Raw genomic sequence first — 7361 nt, 5'->3', positions numbered from 1 at the left:
CTCGGGAGACGGAGGGAAGGTGCTATGTTACATCTACCGGGGAAGAAAAGGGGCACTGGCTTTAAATCCAAACAAACCGCCGGGTCTGGTTTTAGAAATGCTGCCTGGAATTCTGCTGCCGAGCTCTTGAGCCGGTTGGAAGTAAATGAATAGCATCAGCTAGTGGCACTGGTAACAGATGTGTAAGACAGAGAGCATGACTAATAGGGAACATGTGGAAAACACATTTTGGCAAAAGCTCCTCGGTTGCTGGGGAAAAAGAAAAAAAAAGTTAAAAAAAGAGTCAAAGCTCACTAGGGAAAAAACTGCTCCCAAGTTCCTGCTTTGCTGCACCCCTGGGAGAGGTTTCTCTGCAAGAGGTGGTGCCTCTCCCTCCAAGCTGGTGGATGGGAGCAGAGAGCAGATGCAGGATGGGGAAGGGGGTTTGAGCGCACACAGAGCCTTTTCGGCTTCTTTGCAGGGGGAAGAAGTAAGTATGGGAATATACATGAAGCCTAAGGCAAGGGGAGAAGAAATTCTCCATCCAGATAGTCCAGGGATCGCCTCTCATGCCTGCTCCATCCCTGGGGAGCTCTGTCAATGCCATCCCAGTGGGATCAGGGCTCTGGGTATCTGCTGAGATGGAAGTGGAGAGTCAAGGCAGAAGTCTGCCCAGGAGCCAGCGAGGAGGAGGAGGAAGGAAGCGACAGCAGCAGCCAAGAAGTCACAAAAAGGATCAGACCCAGCCTTGGAGAGGAGAAAGCATGGGGGACTACAAGGGCCTGTAGTGACAGGACAGGGGGTAAGGGGTTTAAATTGAAAGTGGGGAGATTGAGATTGGATATCAGGAAGAAGCTCTTCATGGAGAGAGTGGGGGGGCACAGGCACAGGTTGCCCAGAGAAGCTGTGGATGCCCCATCCCTGGAAGTGTCCAAGGCCAGGCTGGATGAGGCTTGGAGCAACCTGGTCTAGTGGAAGGTGTCCCTGCCCATGGCAGGGGGGTTGGAACTGGATGATCTTTAAGGTCCCTTCCAACCCAAACCAGTTTGAGATTCGATGATTCTAGGAGTTTGATCAAGGAGGACTTTTGAAACCATACGGTTTATTTGGGACTTTCATCCCTGGTCCTAATGAAGCAGGATATTCACTCTGCTGTCAGACCCCTGGTTTCCCAAAGAGCCTGAAGGGACGCGGAGGGACAATTCCTGCTTGCTGGAGCATGTCACGCCAACACTCTTGCAAGCAGCAGCATCCCCTGCACCGCTCCATGCCGGCTGACGCTTCAGCTGTGCTGCTGGAAGTTGCTCTGCGAGAGCCCAGGAGCGTGTGAGCCTCTGCTGACACCAGAGCTCGGCTGCCTGACAGGACCCCACTACAGCTAAGGGGGTCTCCAGGTTATGTAGTGTTTATGGAGACACTGCAGTAACTTTCCTGAAGGTTTTAAAGTTATAAAGTTATTTAAGTTACAAACTAATTCAGCATACACAGTGGTAAGTTAATTCGATGATACGTTTAAAATAGCAGAGTGCAGTGACTTTAATAGTACAACATTTGCAAGGCTTGTATTATCTAAATCAGTTTAAGTCTGATACACTACACCAAGACAAACCCAAAGAATCATAGAATCATAGAATCATAGAATGGTTTGGATTGGAAGGGACCTTAAAGATCATCTAGTTCCAACCTCCCTGCCATGAGCAGGGACACATTCCACTAGACCAGGTTGCTCCAAGCCTCATCCAGCCTGGCCTTGGATACTTTCAGGGATTGGGCATCCACAGCTTCTCTGGGCAAGGGAGCACCAGGGCTGGAGATCTCCTCCAGCAACAGCCCCACCTCCTTGGAGATCTCCCAGCAGGACCCCTTTGAGGGGGAGAAACTGTGCAGTGAGCCAAGGCCACATAACCCCTGCGTGTTCCTGGGGTTGGGTTTGGCCTCTGGCATGCCGAGGCAGCGATCTCCTTGCCTACCTGCTCCTTCAAGTCTGTAGACAGTGTGGTGGATCACACTGTCATCACCTCCACGTGGTCCTTGGGCACGTCCCTCCCAAGCAGGGACCCCACAGCTTCCAACCCCTCACACCCTCTACTTCTAAAAGACAAGTCCTGTGAGCTCCATCAGACCTGAGGGACGGCCATCGGGATCTCATTCCCATCAAAGAACCGTGGTGCAACTTCCACCCGCTCCAGCCAGTGCAGGATGGGGCTGCAGAGAAGTATTATTAGTTATTTAAAAATAACCAGCTGAGAACAACTTCCAGGCTCTGCAGGACTGTGGGCAGCAACTTAGAGATAAAAGGCAGCTCAGCACGGTCCCTGTCCCGTGGGTCACGCAGCCCTTCCCGGCCCTTCGCGTTCTAACCGCACGGGTTATTTATACACACAGCAATCTCCTCTGGTGGAAGTTTCCTCGGGCTGAGCTGAGCAGCATCTGCTCCGGCTCCAGTCTCCTGCCCAGCAGGTCTGGCCGTTGCACCGTCAGGGATCGTGTGGTTCCCATCACCAACCCATCACCCCTGGGCCTGGGGAAGGAGGCAGAGGGCTGGAGGCAGAGCCAGCGCCGTGCCTCTTCTCCCGCGTGCTTCAGCTGGGTTTTCACCATCCGAACAAGCTGCGTGAACGCCAAAACCTTCGCTGTGTGGGTGACAACAGCGAATGGCAGGAGTATGCTCACACTTACAAATAACTTGTGTTTTCTTCCTCCTAGGGAAGACACTGGAGAGCAGACAGAGCTTTTCCAGCCATAAATGAATGTACAGGCTAAACCAATAATAGGCACCTTTTCACTCCTGACCGACCCTTGCAGCGTTCCATGTCCTCAGTTAACGCTTGGCATTGAGGAATTTTGCAGGAATGAATGTGATGAAGCCTTGGACGCAGGGTGCTGCTGGGAGTCACCGGTCGCCTCGCCACCCAGGCACCGCTCGCGTTGCAGGGCAGCGACCTATCCATCTCTCTCTTAGGTGTCCTACTGAAATAAATAATTGCTGTGACTAAAGATAATGAGATCTGGTGTAACGCCTCCCCGCTATGGCAGTGACAAGTAGCAACCCATAATTATCCACTCTGGCCACAAATCTACAAAGCTCTATCCTGTATTGTGGCTGAGAGTTGGTTTTCTTCTCTGATCTTCACCTTTTGGATTTTCATTCGATCTGTTTTAAAAGTAAACGGAATGAAGAAACGCATCCTCGTTCAAATGATAAGCCAGCTTTTTAACACAAGGCTCAGGAAGCAACATCACTGTGCTGAGACAAGTGTCACAAAACGGGAATAAATCCAAAATGTCCATTTTTTACCTCATTGGAAATTGCTGGATTTAAATTAGGAGACTCGTAATTTAATATCTGAGAGGCAAAACCACTAGAATACCACAAACGAGGGCAGAGATTGAAGCAGCAGTTTTACTTCCTACCTTTTCGTCTCCCAGTAACTTCACTAACCTTTCTCCCATGACCTACGGACGTGGGATGTGGGGCACATCTTCACCCTTGGAGGCCATGGGTGCCATCTGCTTTGACAGGGGTTTGTGACGGAAGGGGTGACAAAGGCACTGCCTGAAAGGAAATACTGGACTGGGGAAATGCTCCACCTTTTTCTGCATAAAGTCCCCTGCGGAACTGCTGAATTTTATTACTACTTTTGTTATTGAGTAATTTGGTGGCAGTTAAGAGAGAAAAAAAAAGGGGATCTGGGCGGGTCAGAGCTTTGCCAGTGAACGAGAGAGTCACGGAAAGGCACGCTGCCGTCTTATCTTTGCAAGTGAAAGTGGCACGTTAAAACCCTGCAGCTACACGGGAACAGAGTCAGGTTCTAATTTCACTGGTGTCTCTGCACTGTCACTGCAGCCCCGTGCCTTTGGCAGAGCCCCACAGTTCCGGAAATGGCTGTAAGTGGGTTTTTTTCCCCCCACATAAAGATGTGCTTCGGGGAGTGGCAACTGCCTCAGTGCATCCTCCATTCCTCCCATCCTCCTCGTCCCGCTGTCATCCACGTTGGCTTAGAGCACGCAAGGGTGGGGGGATTGATGGGTTTCGGAGAGGGCTCGGGCTCAGTTTTGACAGGTTTGGTTGAAGTCAACCTTACAACCTTACCATTTTTAATAGCCGGTCCCAGGGCACGTGCCTGGTGACAGGACCAGGTCAACAAAGCACCACAGAAAGGTCTGAGTAGGTATCTCACGGGGGTGCTTCCAAAGTTGCGTTCCATTTTCGGATGGGAAAGAGGCCATCAGCACCCAGCGGAGCTCCTGCTTCATGCCTGGAGTCTCCAGAGGCTTCAGCAACCCAAGGACCCAAGTTGTGTCGTTGGCCCCATGACATGCTGACTGGGCTGGGGACTTCTGCTGGGACACAGAGACATGGTCTCTTGCGTTAGGGTGCTTTGGGACAGGCCAGCCCCTTCCAGCAAGGGCAGAGGCAACGTACTGGGATAGGACTTGGGTTTATGGATGGAGGGACCACGCCTTGGGACAGCTCCAGCTGCGGAAACAGCCCATTCACCCACGAAACGGGATCTGAACCAACACCCCTGTTTATGGCTGACGTCATCAAGGCCAACTGTGGACATCCCGGGGACCCGTTCAGGAGCTGCAATGCAGAGAGAGGAGGGATGGGATGGGAATGGCTGCAGTGAGCCTCAACTCAATCCCCCCAGCCAAGGACCTCTGGGCTCCCTTTCAGTCCCACCGTGCTCCCTAGCTTAACCCAGAAAAAAATCCCAGTTGTGCAAACTTATAGAATCATAGAATTACAGAATGGTTTGGGCTGGAAGGGACCTTAAAGATCATCTAGTTCCAACCTCCCTGCCATGGGCAGGGACACCTTCCACTAGACCAGGTTGCTCCAAGCCTCATCCAGCCTGACCTTGAACACTTCCAGGGATGGGGCATCCACAGCTTCTCCGGGCAACCTGTCCCAGTGCCTCCCCACCGTCTGTGGGAAGAACTTCTACCTGATGTCTAATCTAAACCTCCCCACTTTCAATTTAAATCCATTACCCCTTGTCCTGTCACTAGAGGCCCTTGTAAAAAGTCCCCTCCCAGCTTCCCTCCTTCCTCTAGAGCTTTCGGGATTCTCCAAAATTCGGGACTAATCAGGGATTGCATCGTTAAGAACTCAGCCAAAACTTCAACTCTCTTCAACAAAAATATTTACAGGTGGCAGAAAATCTGTATCAGTGTCTGTTGCTAAAAACTGCTTCATCACAAACCTCTGAGCGGGCTTTTTGGGCCAGTGGTGATGACAAGCCCAGCGCCAACGCGCCGTCGGGATGACAGAGAGACAAGGAGGTCTCTACCTACTCATCCACAGGTTGGGGTTTTTTCCGCTTCCAGCTCAGCCTGTTGGATGAGCCCAAGAAGGTTTTGATCTGGATCAGGACATTGAGGTTGGTCTGTTGGTCTTGCAAGGACCAAACGGAGAAAATCCGGTCTTCCACGTTTTTCCAAAGCCCGTGGGGATTTTGGCTGCACAATGTAAGGATGTTTGAGCAGAAGGTGAAGGCTGCTTTCCTTCACGCGCTCTGAAAATACAAACTCTGGCTCTTGCCATGAAATTCGGACCACGGTTATGCCTCAGTTAGCCCAGAAGATAGGTCAGAAAACAGAATTTCTGTTAATTCTGGTTTGTGACTGGCGCCAAAAGGCAATGCTGTTAGCAGAATGAGGAACATCTCTGCTGAAAAAGAGTGAAATGTTTCCCTTGGGTATCACTGACTGCTGACGGCGGAAAGGTAAAAGCACTTCACTCTGAAAATGACCAAAAAAACAACCTGATACGGTGAAATAACAGTAAGATTGAAATTCCAAAGTACAAAAGCCCAGGGAAAGCGTTTAAGCAGCGGCTGGAAAGCAGAAGCAGTTTATTCCAGCCCTTCCCAGCTGACAGTTTCGCTGTGATGGACACATTCTTGAGATCAACCTCAGTGTTGACAAAGCCATGTGTTTTTTTCTGACGGGAACCTTTCTGGTGAAGTTTTCAAGGTCGGCGAGATAAGACGGGCCGATGTACCGAAAGGTGGCACAAAGGGACTCGTGGACAGCCCCGGGGACGTGGCTCAGCAAAGCCCTTTATGGCGTTTTTTTTCCCTGCGTCTGTTCCTGCTCCAAAGAAAGCATCTGCCTCCATAGTCAGGGGTCAGGTCAAGCGGTTATTCCCTTCTCTATTTGCTTCCCTTTCCTGAAGTAGACAGAGAAGCAATGGGAATACAAGGCCAACTCCAACCGCGCCCGGATGGGGTCGTACCTGGCGCTAGCGCTACCCACATCGCTCCTGCGAACCCACCGCGGTTCCCCGAGCTCTCATAACAGGAAGCAATAAACTTTCCAGCCGGCGTTCCCAGCCCCGGCTGGCCTGCAGCACAACCCTGTGAAGCCAAGCCAGGCTTGACTTGTAGGTCTTCCTGAATTTGTACAGAAGAGTGAAAAAGAATTAAAAAAAAAAAAAATTCAATAAAAATCAGAGGAAACCCATCCGCCGGCGAAAAGGGCCGTGCAAAAGTTCACGGCCCACCGCCTCCTCCTCTCATTGTCCCCGCGGCCGCTCCTCCAGCGGCAGTTCACCGAGCAGCCGTGCGCTAACGGGGGCAGAGGAAAAATGCCAGGTTCATGGGAAAGATTAGGGAATGCTGGAAAAAAAAAAAAGCCAAGCGGACACATTTTTGGCTGCTCCAGAAAGGCGGTGGGTTGGGTTTTTTTTCCCCTAACACCTGCGGATGGGCAGGGATGGTGTGTTAGCTTGGAAGAACCCCAGGAAAAGGGGGCAGGAGAGAGGGGAGCGGGGGCAGAGGTTGGATGCTCAGCCATGGCTGCTGGGCTCGGTTCAAGAGCTGCTGGGCTCGGTCCCCGGCTCGCAGTGAGGGGAACGGCTTCCCCGCTCTTCAGCTGCGTGAAAACCACGTGCAGTGTCGGGGGGGCGGGAGTGGGATGGGGATGGGAGCAGCCAGCGACTCTGCACAGGGATGAACATCTCGGACACAGCCTGAGGGCAACGCCAGCGACCCCACCAAGCGAAGGTGGAAGAGTTGTGTCCTCTGGATCCATGCAAGCAAAGCAGGACACGCCCGGACCTCCTCCAGCTTTCCTCACCAAACCCCTCTTGCAAATACCTGCAAACACAGACAGTTTTGGGGTTTCTTGTGGAAAATTCTTTGCAACCACACAGGCAGGCTGCTGATTCCGAGAGTTTGACTCTGTTTGGAGCAGCAGTTCCAATGAGAAAAATGATGGTGTTGTCTCTGCCATCCGCCAGACACCGGGACGCACAACCGTCACCGCGACAGGAGGGACAACCTGTGCACATCCAGCCCCGGTCTGGCCAGGACATCAGCCCCATTATATGTAGGGTCTCCCACCAGGATTTAAACAAGGTTCATATGGGTTGG

The sequence above is a fragment of the Eurypyga helias genome, unplaced genomic scaffold (genome assembly GCF_000690775.1).
Source record: "Eurypyga helias isolate BGI_N326 unplaced genomic scaffold, ASM69077v1 scaffold19729, whole genome shotgun sequence".
Classification (NCBI taxonomy): Eukaryota; Metazoa; Chordata; class Aves; order Eurypygiformes; family Eurypygidae; genus Eurypyga; species Eurypyga helias.
The sequence above is the reverse complement of the archived record's forward strand: the minus strand, read 5'-3'. Positions refer to the sequence as shown.